At 38.4% G+C, this 19,888-nt stretch overlaps 5 pseudogenes; all 5 read left to right on the top strand.

The window, feature by feature from the left end:
* Positions 1 to 409: 409 nt before the first annotated feature.
* Positions 410 to 528, top strand: LOC128646245 (uncharacterized; annotated as a pseudogene).
* A 360-nt stretch (positions 529 to 888) lies between these two features.
* Positions 889 to 1,007, top strand: LOC128646256 (uncharacterized; annotated as a pseudogene).
* Positions 1,008 to 1,775: 768 nt separating this feature from the next.
* Positions 1,776 to 1,894, top strand: LOC128646207 (uncharacterized; annotated as a pseudogene).
* Positions 1,895 to 2,727: 833 nt separating this feature from the next.
* LOC128646177 (uncharacterized) lies at positions 2,728 to 2,845 on the top strand (annotated as a pseudogene).
* A 360-nt stretch (positions 2,846 to 3,205) lies between these two features.
* On the top strand, positions 3,206 to 3,324 carry LOC128646195 (uncharacterized; annotated as a pseudogene).
* Positions 3,325 to 19,888: the final 16,564 nt, after the last annotated feature.

A 19,888-nucleotide genomic window follows, 5' to 3' on the forward strand; every position in this document is an offset into this window, starting at 1 on the left:
TTCTGCCTGCCTGTCTGTCTTTACAAAAGATAATTATCTTTAATACAATGGACATCTAATTTTTAGTAATTGCAAGATATAGTTGTTTCAAAGAATATTGCTACTGTCAGTAAATATGAAGCATGCTTCACTGTTTAAAAATGAAAAAAAAAAAAGCCTACCCACACCTGGTAAGACAGACAGACAGGCAGGCAGGCAGGCAGACAGAAAGAGGGGCAGGAAACTCTTTATCTGTGTATACTTTTTGTCATGGGTCAGCAAGTGATTCTGGGCCTGTACTGGCATTATTTTTTAATTTATTTATATATTTGCCATCTAAATTTTAACCCCGTTTTAACTCTTCAATTTTATACAGACTGTGAATGACAGCATGAGCAAGAACAAAACATGTTGGGAAGAAGTACTAACTGTCTACCTCCACACTGACTTGAATGCACCCAATCCCATCTGATCTTGGAAGTTAAGCTGTGCCAGGCCTTGTCAGTACCCGTATGGGAAACCGCCTGGAAAAACACGGTGCTGTAGGCTTTTATTTTCATTTTTAAAGCAGTGAAGCATGCTTCATATTTATTGATAGTAGCAATATTCTTTGAAACAACTGTATCTTGCAATTACTTAAAATCAGATGTCCATTGTATTAAAGATAATTATCTTTTGTAAAGACAGACAGAAAGGCAGGCAGGCAGAAAGAGGGGCAGGAAACTCTTTCTATGTGTATACTTTTTGTCATGGGTCAACAAGTGATTCTGGGCATGTACTGGCACTATTTATTAATTTATTTATATATTTGCCATCTAAATTTTAACCCCGTTTTAACTCTTCAATTTTTTACAGACTGTGAATGACAGCATGAGCAAGAACAAATCACGTTGGGAAGAGGCACTAAGTGTCTACCTCCACTCTGTCTTGAATCCAATCGATCCCATCTGATCTTGGAAGTTAAGCAGGGCCAGGCCTGGTCAGTACCAGGATGGGAAGCCGCCTGTGTACACCAGGTGCGGTAGGATGTTTTTTTTAATTTTTAGAGCAGTGAAGCATGCTTCATATTTATTGATAGTAGCAATATTCTTTGAAACAACTGTATCTTGCAATTACTAAAAATCAGATGTCCATTTTATTAAAGATAATTATCTTTTGTAAAGACAGACAGACAGGCAGGCAAGCAGAAAGAGGGGCAGGAAACTCTTTATCTGTGTATACTTTTTATCATGGGTCAGCAAGTGATTCTGGGCCTGTACTGGCACTATTTATTAATTTATTTATGTATTTTCCATCTAATTTTAACCCCATTTTAACTCTTCAATTTTTTACAGACTGTGAATGACAGCATGAGAAAGATTTCGTCTGATCTTGGAAGTTCAGCAGGGGCAGGCCTGGTCAGTACCTGGATGGAAAATCGCCTGGGAACACCAGGTGCAGTAGGCTTTTTTGTTTTCATTTTTAAAGCATGCTTCATATTTACTGATAGTAGCAATATTCTTTGAAACAACTCTATCTTGCAATTACTAAAAATTAGATGTCCATTGTATTAAAGATAATTATCTTTTGTAAATACAGACAGGCAGGTAGGCAGAAAGAGGTACAGGAAACTATTTATATGTGTATACTTTTTGTCATGGATCAGCAAGTGATTCTGGGCCTGTACTTGCACTATTTATTAATTTATTTATATATTTGCCATCTAATTTTTAACCCCGTCTTAACTCTTCAATTTTTTACAGACTGTGAATGACAGCATGAGCAAGAACAAAATATGTTGGGAAGAAGCGCTAAGTGTTTACCTTCACTCTGCCTTGAATGCACCCAATCCTGTCTGATCTCGGAAGTTAAGCAGGGCCTGGCCTGGTCAGTACCTGGATGGGAGACTGCCTGGGAACACCAGGTGGTGTAGGCTTTTTTTTTTTCATTTTTAAAGCAGTGAAGCATGCTTCATATTTATTACTAGTAGCAATATTCTTTGAAACAACTGTATCTTGCAATTACTTAAAATCAGATGTCCATTGTATTAAAGATAATTATCTTTTGTAAAGACAGACAGACAGGCAGGCAGGCAGAAAGAGGGGCAGGAAACTCTTTATCTGTGTATACTTTTTGTCATGGGTCAGCAAGTGATTCTAGGCTTGTACTGGCACTATTTATTAATTTATTTATATATTTGCCATCTAAATTTAACCCCGTTTTATCTCTTCAATTTTTTTTTTCAGACTGTGAATGACAGCATGAGCAAGAACAATACGCGTTGGGAAGTGGAAATAAGTGTCTACCGCCACCTTCCTTGAATGCACCCAATCCCATCTGATCTCGGAAGTTAAGCAGCACCAGGCCTGGTCAGAATCTGTATGGGAGACCACCTGGGAACATCAGGTGTGGTAGGCGTTTTTTTCATTTTTAAAGCAGTGTCGCATGCTTCATATTTACTGATAGTAGCAATATTCTTTGAAACAACTGTATCTTGCAATTACGAAAAATTAGATGTCCATTGTATTAAAGATAATTATCTTTTGTAAAGACAGGCAGGCAGGCAGAAAGAGGGGCAGAAAACTCTTTATCTGTGTATACTTTTTGTCATGGGTCAGCAAGTGATTCTGGGACTCTACTGGTACTATTTATTCATTTATTTATATATTTGCCATCTAAATTTTAACCCCGTTTTAACTCTTTAATTTTCTACAGACTGCGAATGACAGCATGAGCAAGAACAAAACACTTTGGGAAGAAGCGCTAAATGTCTACTTCCACACTGCTTTGAATGCACCTGATCCCGTCTGATCTCGGAAGTTAACAGAGCCAGACCGGGTCAGTACCTGGGTGGGAGACCACCTGGGAACATCAGGTGTGGTAGGCTTTTTTTTCATTTTTAAAGCAGTGAAGCATGCTTCATATTTACTGATAGTAGCAATATTCTTTGAAACAACTGTATCTTGCAATTACTTAAAATTAGATGTCCATTGTATTAAAGATAATTATCTTTTGTAAAGACAGACAGACAGGCAGGCAGGCAGAAAGAGGGGCAGGAAACTCTTTATCTGTGTATACGTTTTTGTCATGGGTCAGCAAGAGATTCTGGGCCTGTACTGGCACTATTTATTAATTTATTTATATATTTGCCATCTAAATTTTAACCCCGTTTTAACTCTTCAATTTTTTACAGACTGTGAATGACAGCATGAGCAAGAACAAAACACGTTGGGAAGAGGCACTAAGTGTCTGCCATCACACTGCCTTCAATGCACCTGATCCCGTCTGATCTTGGAAGTTAAGCAGGGCCAGGCCTGGTCAGTACCTGGATGGTAGACCGCCTGGGAACACCATGTGCGGTAGGCATTTTTTTTTTCATTTTTAAAGCAGTGAAGCATGCTTCATATTTACTGATAATAGCAATATTCTTTGAAACAACTGTATCTTGCAAATACTAAAAAATAGATGTCCATTGTATTAAAGATCTTTTGTCAAGACAGACAGGCAGGCAGGCAGAAAGAGGGGCAGGAAACTCTTTATCTGTGTATACTTTTTGTCATTGGTCAGCAAGTGATTCTGGGCCTGTACTGGCACTATTTATTAATTTATTTATATATTTGCCATCTAACGCCTAGATTTAGACTTTTGCATTAGAGGGGGTGCGTTAGCTACGCGTGGTTTATTTCTAACACACTGAGTTTTTAACGCTGGTATTTAGAGTTTATAAACAACCTTCTAACGCTACTCCTAACGCGTATATTTCAGACGCGGAATCACACCCGTGTTAGACAGTCTCCCATAGAGATCAATGGCAAATCAAACACGCTTTTTGCACCTAACACTCGATCTCGCGAGAAATACGCACTGCTCGGTCATATGACGTATACCACATAATGCACAACAATAACACACTGCAAATGTCAGAACAACAATCACAAAACAAAGCACACACGCATTACACATTCACAAAAAATAAAATCAAAATAAAGGGAATACGCACATACTTTACGATACGGAAATACGGAAAATAACAAAAAGGAAAAATAAATGCACACTCATACACAAGCAAAATACTCGCATTCAACATTAAGAAATATTAGGACAAACATACATATACAACACTTCACATATACAACACCATCGCAAATTAACATTCACACATAATACTATGGGACAATGTTATATAAAGCGAGCACTATGACATCATCGCATTCTACACATTCCACAAATACTAACTCTAAATGAGCATGCGCAAATTCACACAACTAATACACATTGCACGCATACTAATTACTAACAAAGCACACCTGAACACAATTTACAACGCAAACCCGTACATCATTAAACATTTACACAGGGTATATAAGCACCACACAAGCATGGCTTCTTTGACTGTGTTGCTGGTGGGTTTTTGGAGATTGGAGATTTGAGATTTAGTGAGTTATTGTGAGAGTTAGTGCGAGTTAGTGTTAGTGTAAGAGAGTCAGTTATTGTTATCGTGAGTGAGTTAGTGGTAGTGTGAGTTAGTGGTAGTGTGAGTTAGTGGTAGTGTGAGTTAGTGGTAGCGTGAGTTAGTGGGAGCGTGAGTTAGTGGTAGTGTGAGTTAGTGGTAGCATGAGTTAGTGGTAGCGTGAGTTAGTGGTAGTGTGAGTTAGTGGGAGCGTGAGTTAGTGGGAGCATGAGTTAGTGGGAGCGTGAGTTAGTAAGAGAGCGTTAGTGAGTGACAGTTGGTTTGGGTGAGTGTGCGAGTGCTTTTTCTGTATACTTAACACATTTACACGCAAACACATTCAATACATACATACACTTATCAATAACACTACTTACACTCCATACCCCATACCCTCTCATACTACACTCCATACCCCATTCCCTTTCATCCCATTCCCTTTCATTCCATTTCCTCTATTCCCATACCCCTTTCCCTCTAATCCCATCCCCATCCCCTAGTTACATTTAGTTTACATATCCTCCTTTTAGTCTTCTTATACATTTTGGTTGATTAAATACTCCTTACCCTCTTTTATTTATATCCCTTTCACACTTTCAGCACTTTTTTGGTCTTTTTAGTTCTTTATTTTGACCCCCTTTCATTTGGGCACACTCACTTTTTGTTGGAGTAGTTGGGGCTTAGTTTAGGGAAGAGATGGAAGAGGAGGGCAGGCAGGAGATTAGTCAGGGGAGAGGTAGAGGGGGAGGAGAGGGAGAGGGGGGAGAGGAACAGGGCAGGAAGGGGGACATAAAGGGGGGCAGGAAGCGGGGGTGGAAGTGGTGGGTGGACCCAGCCACTTGGTTCAAGATGAACAAGTGGCTGGGCCCAGTGGCGGACAGAGTAGGGCTTCACAGTCTGGGAAACAGAGGGCACCATCACAGGGGAAGGCCAAGGCAACTAGGGAGGTGAGGTTTACTATGGAGGAGAAGGAGGTCCTCATAGAAGCCTATATGGGCAGGTATAAGAGGCTGCAGGCTCAGAAGACCACCCCAAGTGACAAGAGGAAACTCTGGTGGGAGATAAGGGATGCAGTGGGGGGCCGTAACAGAGATATGGACTCTATTAAACATCGTTACCGGGACTGAAAGATGGAGCTGAAAAAGAAAATAACCAGGGAGTACCAACATGCCACAGGGACCGGTGGCGGGCCTGCACTGATTGTTGAGTACTCCCGATGGGAGGAAATGTTGCGTCCCAGCATCTCCGAGGTGGCCATAGTCGGGATCGGAGGAATCGATACCGGGAACCTGCCACTCTCATCTGACGGTAAGCTCATTTAAGAATCTATTAACATCAGAATGTATTTAAGGATAAGATTAATGCTATTACGCGGTTTAACACATTATTACGTAAACGCATTCAAAATTACTTTGCGATTACATTAGTATCTAGGCTATAGGTTAGGTGTGCATTTAAACAGACTGAAAACAAATGCAAAAACATTCAGATTGACCAGAGAGAAACACGGTTTGGAAAATGTGGAAATCGTATTGATTGTTAGATTTCAAAGTGGATTAATGAGGCTGCATTTGTAATTCTATTGTAAGCAAAATCATTTACATCTTTATTTGGAAATATGCTAATATATACATTTCTTTATTTTTCCAATATACTGGGGAGGAGGCAGCACACCAACTACAGGCTCCTCCTTTTCCCCGGTATGAGAGTGGTGGGGATGAATCACCACCTCGGAGAGAAGAGGCCCCCCCTGCACAAGAAGCAGAGGCCCCCACTAAAGCAGATGAAGAGGCCCCCACTGAAGCAGATGAAGAGGCCCCTGAAGCAGAGGAAGAGGCCCCTCAAGCACCAGCAGGCCACCGTGCACCAGCAGGCCACCGTACACGGGCAGGCCGCCGTGCACAACAGGAGGAGATAGCCGAGGTGCGTGTGCTAGTTGACTACATTGAACAGATGCGTACCTCCCGGATGGAAAATATCCAAGGGAGAACTCGGATTATCGAAGAGCTTTGTGGCATTAGAGAAGGACAAACACAAATTATAGAGATTCTTACAAGAATAGAACAAGGACAAAACCGGAGTTTCCAGCTACAAGAAGCTATGTTCAATTTCTTCCGGGAGGCGCATGCTGGGCCATCTGCTGCTGGGCCATCTGCTGCTGGGCCATCTGCTGCTGGGCCATCTGCTCCTGGGCCATCTCCTCCTGGGCCATTTCCTCCTGGGCCATCTCCTCCTGGGCCATCTTTTCTTGGGCCATTTCCTCCTGGGCCATCTCCTCCTGGGCCATTTCCTCCTGGGCCATCTCCTCCTGGGCCATCTCCTCCATATCCTCACCTTGGTCATCCCAGTACTCCTCCTTCCACTCTTCCCACAACGTCTCCGATGAGAACTCGTCGGAGGGGGCAGTTGCCCCTCCCAGAGCCTTAGCCTAAGCCTCGTAGGAAGAGGGGAAGGAAGAGGAAGTAAGTATTTTTTGAGATATGTTTGTTTTGTAGATACAGATATCAAAATAACAAGAGTATTGCATTGAGCAATGATACTTTTTTTATTGGACTAACTATACATTTAAGATGACAAGCTTTCGGAAGAGTTCCTTCCTTTATCAAGTCTGAAGCAATACTAACCAATTCAATGGAATTTACAGATTGTATCTTAAAACACAGAATAGCTAAGAAGACAGTGCAGGGAGAGGAGGAGGTGTCGTAAAAATCATGAGGGGGGCTTAGGTAACAGGCAGACAGTGTCCAGTGTAGGAGAACAGACAGGGGAAATATATAGCTTTACATAGAGCATATACTGACATAAAGTTATATATCAACATTGAATCAATATCTATAGAGATGTGAAATTGTATATACAAGGGGAATGCAAAAGTTAAGAAAAGACAAAAGTGTGGACATAGGCTTACCTGTGTACCTATGTATAAGGAATGTGGAATATACAATGTAATTGACTAAATGAAAGTACATTACAAAAATTTTTGATAATGTGTTAAGAATCCAGAGTCCACATTTAGTCCAGAATTAAACAGGTTGAAGTGCATTATCATTTTCATTTCAAAGGTTTTTCTTTCCATGGTGTTTTTGAAGTTGCCTCTGAGAATTTTGATTTTGAGGTTTTGGATGGAGTGGTCAGGTTGGGTGAAATGGTGACCAACAGGGGTGCAGTATTTTGTTTCACAGTGGTTTTTGATTGAGTGTCTGTGTAAGTTCATTCGAAGGTGCAGTTTTTGGCTTGTTTCTCCAATATAGCATCCCATTTCACATGCAGTGCAATGTATCATGTATACCACATTTGCAGATATACATGAATATGCCCCTTTAATGTTGTAAGATTTATTATTGTGATTTGCTGTGCTGCTTTCACAAACGTGTTGACACAGTTTGCAGCGAGCTTTATAGCAGCACTTGGTTCCATTCTGAGTGTTCTTTTTCTCAAGGGGTAGCTTCCTATGTACCAGTTTCTGCTTTAGGTTAGGTGCTTGTCTGTATGCCAGGATTGGGGGTTTTGGAAAGATTTTTTTGAGTGTGGGATCCTCTAAGAGTAGTGGCTGTAAGTCTTTTATGATTTTTCGTATCCCTTCCACAGCAGGGTTGTATTTGACTACTAGTGGTATACGTGATATGTTTTTCTTCTCCCTGTATTGTAGTAAGTGTTCACGTGGGGTATTGAGGGCAGAGTTAATTTTTTTATTTATAATCCTTGTTTTGTAACCTTTTTCCTTGAATGATTGGGACAATGTGATGAGGTGTTTGTCACGGTCCTTGGTATCTGAACAAATTCTGTGGTATCTTGTAGCCTGACTGTAGATTATGGATTTTTTAATGTGATTGGGGTGGGAGCTGGAGCTGTGGAGGTAGCTGCATCTATCTGTTGGTTTCCTGTATACAGATGAGTGCAGTTTGCCATTTGTGATGGATATTGTTGTATCCAGGAAGTTGACACAGTCTCTAGAAAAGTTCATTTTAAGCTTGATTGATGCATGAAATAGATTAAATGATTTATGAAAATGTTCAAGGTTTTTTTCTCCTTCTGTCCATATGATGAAAATATCATCGATGTAGCGAAAGTATTTGAATGGTTTGTGAGGGTGAGTGGCTAGGAATCTCTGTTCTAAGTCAGCCATGAAGAGGTTTGCGTACTGTGGTGCCATTTTGGTGCCCATGGCTGTTCCCATGATTTGTAAGTAGATGGAGTGGTTGAAGATGAAATAATTGTGAGTAAGTATAAATTCTGTAAGTTTACTGACTGTAGAAGCACTATATGTCTGGTTAAGGCTGTTGCAGGAAAGAAAGTTTAAGCAGGCATCAATACCATCTTTATGTGGAATATTGCTGTACAGGGATTCCACATCCATTGTCACAAGTATAGTATCCTCTGGCAATTCTGTTATCTGGCTGATTTTGTTAAGAAAATCAGTGGTGTCTTTTATAAAGCTAGTGGTGTTAATAACTAAGGGCTTAAGAATATTCTCCACTAGGCCCGATAGTTGCTCAGTCAGAGTGTCCATGCCTGTTATTATTGGTCTTCCTGGGTTCCCTGGTTTGTGGATTTTTGGGAGCATGTAGAATGTCCCTATGCTTGGGTTAGAGGGCACCAGTTTGTCCAGTTTATGTTGCGTGTGTTTAGGGAATGTTTTAATTAGTTTTCTAAGTTGCAAAGTATATTCCTGGGTGGGGTCCTTTTCCAGTTTTTTGTAATAAGTTTGATCTGATAATTGTCTATTTCCCTCTGTGATGTAGTCCTGTGTATTCATGATCACCACTGCTCCTCCCTTGTCCGCAGGCTTAATGGTAATGTTTTCATTATTTCTTAAGTTTTTTATAGCGTTTTTTTCTAAGTGTGAGAGGTTATACATTACTTTTTTCTGCTGTGTGTTGAGCAGAGATGCAGTTCTCAACCGGAAGCTTTCAATATAGCTGTCCAATTTTGTGTTGCGTCCTGGTGCAGGTGTGAATATTGTGTTCTTTTTCTTAATTTTCAGTCCATTTGGAATGAGATTCATTTTTTTGCAGGATGATAGGAAGTATATATCACTGTTGATCTGTGTTTCTTTTGTGATCAGTTTCATGATTTGCTTCTTATTGTGGCTATATTCAGTATCTTCCATAGTCACATTGATTGGAGTAGCCATGTTAGTCCAGAGATTTAGATATCAAAATAACAAGAGTATTGCATTGAGCAATGATACTTTTTTTATTGGACTAACTATACATTTATAAGATGACAAGCTTTTGGAAGAGTTCCTTCCTTTATCAAGTCTGAAGCAATACTAACCAATTCAATGGAATTTACAGATTGTATCTTAAAACACAGAATAGCTAAGAAGACAGTGCAGGGAGAGGAGGAGGTGTCGTAAAAATCATGAGGGGGGCTTAGGTAACAGGCAGACAGTGTCCAGTGTAGGAGAACAGACAGGGGAAATATTTAGCTTTACATAGACCATATACTGACATAAAGTTATATATCAACATTGAATCAATATCTATAGAGATGTGAAATTGTATATACAGGGGGAATACAAAAGTTAAGAAAAGACAAAAGTGTGGACATAGGCTTACCTGTGTACCTATGTATAAGGAATGTGGAATATACAATGTAATTGACTAAATGAAAGTACATTACAAAAAATTTTGATAATGTGTTAAGAATCCAGAGTCCACATTTAGTCCAGAATTAAACAGGTTGAAGTGCATTATCATTTTCATTTCAAAGGTTTTTCTTTCCATGGTGTTTTTGAAGTTGCCTCTGAGAATTTTGATTTTGAGGTTTTGGATGGAGTGGTCAGGTTGGGTGAAATAGTGACCAACAGGGGTGCAGTATTTTGTTTCACAGTGGTTTTTGATTGAGTGTCTGTGTAAGTTCATTCGAAGGTGCAGTTTTTGGCTTGTTTCTCCAATATAGCATCCCATTTCACATGCAGTGCAATGTATCATGTATACCACATTTGCAGATATACATGAATATGCCCCTTTAATGTTGTAAGATTTATTATTGTGATTTGCTGTGCTGCTTTAATGTGTAATGGATAGGTATGTGATGATGTGGTTTTCATACACTTGTGGACCACACTCTGTATATAATCTGCTACTATGGGACCGGGTCCATGGAGGCAGATTGTTTGCAGAGTGTGGGTTATAAGTGTGTGGACACCAAATCATCACATACCTATCCTTGCTCATGATATTGATTGGTTTCTGTGATGTGATGTCCAAACTGTTTCCCTAATCTCAAACAAAATGACCATTACAATTATCCATGATGGCATATTACTGTTTGAATGACAATAACACAGCTTAAAGGGACAGTCAGAACATTATTGTTTCCAAATAAAACCCTGTATTACGCATGATCAAGTTGGAAACAAAAACATGGAGAAATACGTGTGACTTATGTGCTTACCCTTGTATCTATGCCTATGAAAACTGACCACTTATTTGTTGTTCTGACATAACAACATTTTAGACAATCAATGATCAATACAGGGTAAATATGCTGTATGAGCTCAAGGTTTTCAATATCCAAATGCTATCAAAATGCCCTCTAGTGGTCAAAATGCATTCTGATTACATGCACTCTTCAAGCTCTAAGAAATGAGCACACAAACCTCATAGGTTTAGCTAGCAAATAAGAATAACCAGGGAAAAATGATTAATTGGTGAGAAACGTTTGATATCATTTTAATTTTAAAAATTGCTTTTTTAATAATGCAAATCATTATTTGTTTTCTAGACTGTCCCTTTAAAAAATTACATATGCTAACATATACTAATATTTGGTGATTGTTGGTATATCTACATGTACTTGTTCAAACAATAAATATTTGAATCTGATTTCTATTGACGTGTTAAATAAAGTCTATTTTCTTAAAGAGACATTATTGTGTTTGAATTATTTTAGAAATATATTTGTTTTAACAAGGAATATGGTTTAAAGTCCTTTTAGGAGTGAATAAACAAATATATGCTCACAATAATATAATTGGAGATTAACCAATGTGGAACTCATACATGATACAACAATCAACATTTGCATTAAAGGGACAGTATACAATCTTTTTAAGAGAACTGCATGTAATAGACACTACTAGAAACCACAAGATTAACATATACTGATATCAAAATCAATATGAAAAAGCTTTAAACACTTTCAAATAAAATCGGTTTATCTATATTGAAAAGATAGCTGTAAAGCCCATTCCAAGTGTAAAACAAGACAATACCCCTTCATTAGCATATGAAAAGACCCTTTACACAAACAGGAGCAAGCTGGAGATGGTACTCACATCAAACTTTGAGGCTTGGCGAGGAGTCTGAAAATTACTTAAATGTTATTTGAACATAAGCAAAAGTAGACATGTATTTGGTAAAAAATGGACTATATAACTAGAGATAATAAAACATATTTGTTTTTTCATGTGAGTGTATAATGACCCTTTAATAAAATGTACGACGAAATAACATCTAGAAGAAGTCGGCATTTCATATATTTAGCATATGATAAAGATAAATGCATATTGATTACTTTATTCTAATACAATAGCGCATATTTATGAATTCGATATGTTGAAAATTAAACACAACACAGTCATTTTTCATAAAAAGGAACATATTGTTGACAAACATATTAAACAAGATAGACTATATTTAGGGATTTGCACTTGCCTTGAAATATCTTATGCATGAAAACCTTTTGCTTTCATTCGTTTATTCAACCAGACATCCATCAAAAGAGAATGTTGTGTTCTTTATCAGCTATGGGTCAACAATGTTACATGATGCACACAATCCATACTCGCCATGGTTTTAAACTTGTCTTCTCATTCACAAACGTGTGTTACGTGCAAAATCAAATATTGCGGGACTACGTAATACAATCAGACGCTTTTTACACCTTTGCATGTGACGTCTTAATTAACATGGCGCATCCTTGATCTCGTAAAGACGCCATCCAATAAAAGGCGCATCCTTGATCGCGTAAATACGCCATCCAATAAAAGGTGCATCCTTGATCACGTAAAAACGTCAGCCAATACAAGGAATCATTGGACAGCCTGGCAGGTGACGTCTTAAGCAACATGGCGCATCAGAGATCGATGAAAAACATCAGCCAATACAAGGACTCAGTTGATGGCTTGGCATATCAATAAGAAACGTATTTATATTTTAGTAACTAGTATGTGTCTATATTGCTATCTAGGAATGTCACGCTAGATAACGAAATACTGTGATATATGAAATAGAATACATTATAGAAAATAAGGAGATATTTCATTAGAAGCAGAGGATTTTTAACTAAACTATTTAGCAAGCAGCATGTTTTAAATAGACATGAAAACAATATTTTAAGGTTACACGATTATGTACGACATTGCAATTTGAAATACATTGTAACAATAAATGAAAATCTTTGGATTATTGTGTTTCATGTCCCTTTAACTGAGAATTAATGCTAGGAGATGCATTCGGAAAATAGGGATGTGTTATATATTATATGTTAAAGGGACAGTCAACCCCAGAAAATTTGTTTTTGAAAATATAGCTAATCCCTTTATTACACATTACTTATTTTTGAACAACAAACACAGTTATATATTAATATACTTTTTACTTATGTTATTATCTTGTATCTAAGCTTCTGCTGACTGCCCCATTATTTCTGTTCTTTTGACAGACATGCAGTTTAGCCAATCAATGCTCACTCCTAGGTCACTTTACATGCATGAGCTCAATGTTATGTATATGAAACATGTGAACTAATGCCTTATAGTAGTCAAAATTTATTCACATTAGAGGCAGTGTTCAAGTTCGAAGAACTTAGCATATGAACCTCCTAGGTTTACCTTTCAAATAAGAATACCAAGAAAACAAAGCAAAATTGTGAATAAAAGGAAATTAGGAAGTTGGTTAAACTCGCATGCCCTATTTAAATCATGAATCATCTTTTTGGACTTGACTGTCCCTTTAACTATAGCTATGGTGTACATCTTTAACATTTAAAAATACACATGATAAATACATATGGCATTGATGTTTTCAGATATGTTTAGATTGTTTTGGAATAACAATAATGACACATGTATTGATCAAACGTGTCACTTATTCAAGTTGAAATATGGTCAGCCTATCTATAGCCATATATGGGAGGAGAATTCATTTTTATAAATATTAATATAAAGATATTCCTCATCTAAAATATGCGCATTACACACAGTGATTGATTTGGTTACACTACTACAATAAGATATAATTGAAATTGCAATACATGTGCTGTCAACATTACAATAAGATTTTTTTTAAATAAGATTATATGTCCTTGTTCATGTAAAAAGGACAAAAATGCTTTAGAAATGGAAATCCATTCCTTAACACTTGTGGTTAGCATCACTTAAAGGGACATGAAATACCAAATAAAAAAAGAGGATCCACAGAGAGAATACTATTTCCATAAAAATAACACTTTACAAAGATTATCTCATTGTATCAATCCTGGGATCATTTGTTAAAGGTGCATCAATTCACGCAGAGTTTACAAATGAACACATGGATGTGAAATTTAAAATATACATATATATATATATATATATATATACAAACATCAAGATATATATATTGTGACAGAAAGCAAGGCCTGGTTATAAATGGAAGATATTTAAGACCAAGCATTGTACATGCTATTTCTCCTTTCAGTTAAAACCCCAGGGAGAAAGAGTGTGTATTTGATTATGCAGTTGATAAACTGTGTTCTGGGTCCCTGGGGTTTGGGATAATTGGGGAGAGGGTGGGCCATTATCCCAGACAGCTGTGGAGCTGTCCAGCAGCTAATCACAGGTGTGGCTAATTAGAAGTTGTGAGGGTTTAAATAGCAGCCTCACTTAGGCCTTGAGAGAGAGTTACACAGCTACAGAAGCTGGTGTGTGTTTGTTACACTGTGTAAAAGACTTTTGTTCCTGTGAACTGTAAAAGGACATTATTTTTACAAAGCACTTGTGGAATGCTGTGAAGTGCTGGGACACATTTAAAAGTACTTAACTTTGCTGCAGAGGAAGGATTTCCCTCTTTTGAAAATGAACTGCCTGTTTGTTATTGCTGTGAAAAATAAAGCCTTTTAAACTACAGTGACTGTCCTGTGCTGCATTTGTGCCCTAGAAGACCATGGTTAAAAGTGTTTCCTGTTACACTGGGTGGAGAATCCGGGTAACCACGTTGTATGTCTGTGGGCATAATAATTTGCAAGCAACATGGAGGAAGTCATTAAAGCTTTGATCCATTCTAATGCTATACAGCAGGAGACTAACAGAAAAGCTGCTGAAAATAGTGCAGCACTGCAACAGTTGGCCTTGGCCCAGTCAGAGAGTGCTATGCTGCTGGCTAAATCACAGAAGGAGAACACTGAATTGTTGATACAACAGGTGGCTGCTGTGCAAGCTGAGACATTCAGGAAGACCCGGGAGGAGCAGCAAAGTGCTACACAGACTCTGCAACGAGAGGTTCAAGCCGTATAAGAAAGACTGAACTCTGAATATGTTGGTGGCAGCCAAGGTTCCAGAGTAATAAGGGCTAGTCATTATCTTCAAAAAATGACAGCAGCTGATGATGTTGAGGTGTATCTTTTGGCATTTGAACGCACAGCAGAAAGAGAAAAATGGCAGACAGTTGAGTGGGCGAGTATACTTGCGCCATTTCTTAGTGGTGAACCTCAGAAGGCCTACTTTGATTTAGAGCCAGCACAAGCCAGTGACTATGAGAAATTGAAAGCAGAAATCCTTGCACGCCTGGGGGTGACTTCGGCAGTCCGTGCACAAAGATTCCATTCCTGGATGTTTTCATCTCATAATTCTGCAAGATCCCAGATGTTCGACCTTATACACCTTGCCAGGAAGTGGCTGCAACCAGAGGTTAATTCGGCTACCAAAATAGTGGAACTACTGGTGATGGACCGGTTTCAGCATGGATTACCTGCTTCCCTGTGGCGGTGGGTTAATCAAGGTGATCCTCAAACAGCGGATCAGTTGATTGTATTGGTCGATTTATAGCTTCAGGAGAAGTTTTGCAACAATCTTCAATGGATCAGCCCCACAATCCCAAGTCCCAGAGCTCTACAAGAACTGGTAAGACTGTTCAGGGGATAAAGGGGATAAGAGAGCAGCAGGTGTATAGGCAAAACACCGGAGACATTTCCCCAGGAATTAAGGAAACATTTAAATATAACCAACCTGTAAGTTGTTTTAAATGTAATGAGGTTGGGCATATTGCTAGAGACTGTGATAAAGATGAATTGATGGACTGTAATGTTGCACATTCACTATTGTCTAATAGCAACAGCTCTGTTAATAATGATTCCCATTGGTGTACTGTGACGGTTAATGGTAAAGTGTCTAGGGCTTTGCTTGATTCAGGAAGTATGGTCACACTAGTGGCTAAATCTTTAGTACCAGATGCAGTATTAGATTATGGGGAAAAAATGGGACTTATCTGTGTTCATGGAGATAAACGGGAATATCCTACAGCTGAGGTGGAGATTGAGACTCAGTGTGGTAAATTAAAATATTGTGTTGGTGTAGTACCAAATTTAGCCCATGAGGTGGTGATAGGGAGAGATTTTCCAAAATTTCTGGAGTTATGGGAATCTCCAGAAATATGTCAAACTTCTGATATTTATGTATTTCCTTTCTCTGAAACCGATTTTGAAGGGGGTTCCATTGAAAAGGAGAAAAATAAGATGTATTGCCCTATGCCTGTATTAGTAGGTGATCAACCTTCTCAGAGTAATGAAGTACCAAGTACTAGCTCGGAAAATATTGATGATTTGATAGATCTGGTTGGTGGCCCTGGTAATTTTAAAAAAGCCCAATGGGAGGATCCAACATTGGTAGAGGCAAGAAATAATACCAGGGTTATAAATGATGTTGTGACACAGCCAGGAAATGTCTTACCCTATCCTTATTTTGAAGCAGTTAATGATTTGGTATATCGTGTAGAGAAGAAAGGAACAGACATCGTTAAACAACTTTTGGTGCCCCAGACTTTTAGGAACACTGTATTAAATCTTGCACATAACCACATTCTAGGGGGGCATTTGGGAGTTGAGAAAACCAAAGAGAGAGTTCTTAGAAGGTTTTATTGCCCAGGGATATTTGTAGCCATCAAGGATTATTGTGCTTCATGCCCTAAGTGTCAACTTACAGCTCCTGCTAAAGATTTTCGTAACCCTTTAGTGCCCTTGCCTATAATTGATGTGCCTTTTGAAAGAATTGCTATGGACTTGGTGGGTCCGCTGGTTAAATTTATGTCCAGGGTTACAAAAGAATTGTGTAAGTTGTTTGGCATAAAACAACTAAGGACCTCAATATATCACCCTCAGACTGATGGTTTAGTAGAAAGGTTTAACAAAACTCTCAAAAGTATGCTAAGAAAGGTAATTGACACAGATGGGAGAAATTGGGACCTTCTGTTACCCTATTTAATGTCCTCTATCAGGGAGGTTCCCCAGGCTTCTACAGGTTTTTCCCCATTTGAACTGTTATATGGGCGGCATCCCAGGGGATTACTAGATATAGTTAAAGAGACTTGGGAGCAAGAGACAACACCTTATCGAAGTATTATTGAACATATTTCCCAAATGCAGGATCGTATGGAAGCTGTTATGCCCATTGTAAGGGAACATATGGGAAAAGCACAGGAAGCACAAAAGTACAGCTACAACCATAATGCTAGAGCCAGTGTGTTTCAACCTAGGGATAGGGTGTTAGTTCTGGTCCCTACAGTTGAAAATAAATTCTTGGCTACTTGGCAGGGCCCATATGAGATAATTGAGAAAGTGGGTGATGTTAATTACAAAGTAAGTCAGCCAGGGAGAAGGAAACCTGAGCAAATATATCATATAAATCTGTTAAAACCTTGGAAAGATAGGGAAGTTTTAGTTGCCTTAAAACCTACAGAACTCCCTGTCACTGAACCAGAGGTAAATATATCGGAAACCCTATCTGTACATCCGAAGCGAGAGGTCAAGGATTTTATTAGAATAAACAAAGAGGTATTTTCTGTGGTACCGGGAAAAACTAATGTTATTAAGCATGACATAATAACAGAACCAGGGAAGAAGGTCTACCTATAGGGTCCCTGAGGCTCGTAGAAAGGCTATTAAACTGGAGGTAGAAAAAATGTTAAAGCTTGGGGTAATTGAGGAATCACAAAGTGAGTGGAACAGTCCAATCATGCTTGTTCCAAAGCCGGATGGTTCATTAAGGTTCTGTAATGACTTTCGTAAGCTTAATTGTGTTTCCAAATTTGACACCTACCCAATGCCTAGAGTAGATGAGTTAATAGAAAGGCTAGGAAAAGCATGTTATCTCACTACAATTGATTTAACGAAAGGGTATTGGCAGGTGCCTCTCACTAGTCAAGCAAAGGAAAAGACAGCTTTTTCAACCCCAGAGGGCTTATTTCAGTATACGGTGTTGCCATTTGGTTTACATGGGGCCCCGGCAACATTCCAGAGGATGATGGATAGAATTCTGAAACCCCATGTTCGTTATGCGGCAGCATATTTGGATGATGTTATAATTTATAGTACAGATTGGGAATCCCATCTTCCAAAAGTTCAAGCAGTACTTGATGCAATACGGTCCGCTGGGTTAACTGCCAATCCTGCAAAATGTACTGTTGGTTTACAGGAAGCTAAGTACTTGGGTTATACTATTGGTAGAGGATTAGTTAAACCTCAGACAACAAAAGTAGAGGCCATACAGAACTGGCCACAGCCTCTAACAAAAAACAAGTAAGAGCATTTATTGGGATAACTAGTTATTATAGAAGGTTTATCCCGAATTTCGCTACAATTGCGGCACCCTTGACAGATCTCACAAAAGCAAGGGCCCCAATTATAATAAAATGGTCCCCAGAAGCAGAACAAGCTTTTAAGCATTTGAAAGATGCCCTTTGTGCCCATCCAGTTTTGGTAACCCCCAATTTCGCTAAAGATTTTATTGTACAGACAGATGCGTCTGATGTTGGTTTAGGAGCAGTTCTCTCGCAGGAGTGTCAGGGAGAAGAGCATCCTGTTCTTTTCCTAAGCAGAAAACTTATTTCACAGGAAAAGAACTATTCTATAGTGGAGAAAGAATGCTGATGGGTATATATGTGTGTATGTATGTGTGTGTGTATATATATATATGTATATATATATATATGTATATGTATATATATATGTATATATATGTATGTGTATGTGTATATATATATTATATATATTATGTTATATGGGTAATTTGAATCTCACATATTAAGCATATTGAGGGTAGCCTTAAATCTTGTATCGAATGTTTATAATGCAGCACACAGTATCTCAATCTCATTGCAGCATTTCACAAGTTTCTTTTGTATAAGTTGTAACATATGGTTCTAATATTAGATCCTCTCTACAAATGGTTATATGGGCATATTCTGTTATGTGCTATAACAACATTCTTATTTCCTGCGGGCCCCTTATGCAGATCTGAAGTTAACTATGTTTTTTGTATATTTCCTGTGACCTCATGTATGACGTATACTGCTTATTGTATAAAGTATTAAGAAAGTAAACTGTTGCTTATATGCATTGCTGTTTCTGAATGTTGGTAAAAGGCTACATTTTTTTCTGGTGAAGGGTGACCTTTGACCTAGAGATAATTAATGCCAGAAACTACTGAAAGGATCAGCATAGTGATATTTTTTTTTCTCTCTCTTGTTGTAAACTTAAGCATTAAGCACAATAACTGGTAACGGAGTTCAACCATTCTAGTTAATGTGGTTTTTGCAAAAAGATTCAATAATTAATTGCTCTTAAAGGTAAAGGTATTGTATTTTTTTATTTTTATTATTTTTTATTATTTTTTTATTTTTTTTGTATTGTATTATATTTTGTTGTAAAAGTTTTAAAAGATAAGTTAGGATTTGAGAATGGGCAAATCCCAGTCTAAACAATTTCCATCACCTAAGCAAGGAGAAACATGTAAAGATTATGTGGGAAGGGTGTCGCCCGATGGGTTTATGTATATTATTCCTTGGGTTCAGAATATGGCAGAATGGACAGAAGCTATGAGAAGCTCTGATCCATTCCCCAGAGAGGGGGATAATGATAAATTTCATATGAACATGGTAAAAGGGTTGTGTCTAGGTGACGAAGAGGCATTTCCATGGTATAAAGGTGATCCAAGATGGAATATGGATTATATGAAAAAGGGTGGGGAAAATTGGCTGACTGTTGCTCCATACTGGCAATATATTGATATAGATGGGAATAAAAAGAAGGGTAAAAGTGAGAAACAAAGACAGAAAGCATATTAACCCCCCGCCCCATATAATGCCCCTCACCTACCTTTGCCATCATATAACAGACTATATCCTAGACTCCCATCCCCTAGTGACATAGATCTAGAGACTATTGCTATTGCCTCTGCTCAGGTACCCCAGGAATGGACCTTGCCAGGACCTTCTGTAA

Source organism: Bombina bombina, chromosome 1, assembly GCF_027579735.1.
Source record: "Bombina bombina isolate aBomBom1 chromosome 1, aBomBom1.pri, whole genome shotgun sequence".
NCBI classification, from domain to species: Eukaryota; Metazoa; Chordata; class Amphibia; order Anura; family Bombinatoridae; genus Bombina; species Bombina bombina.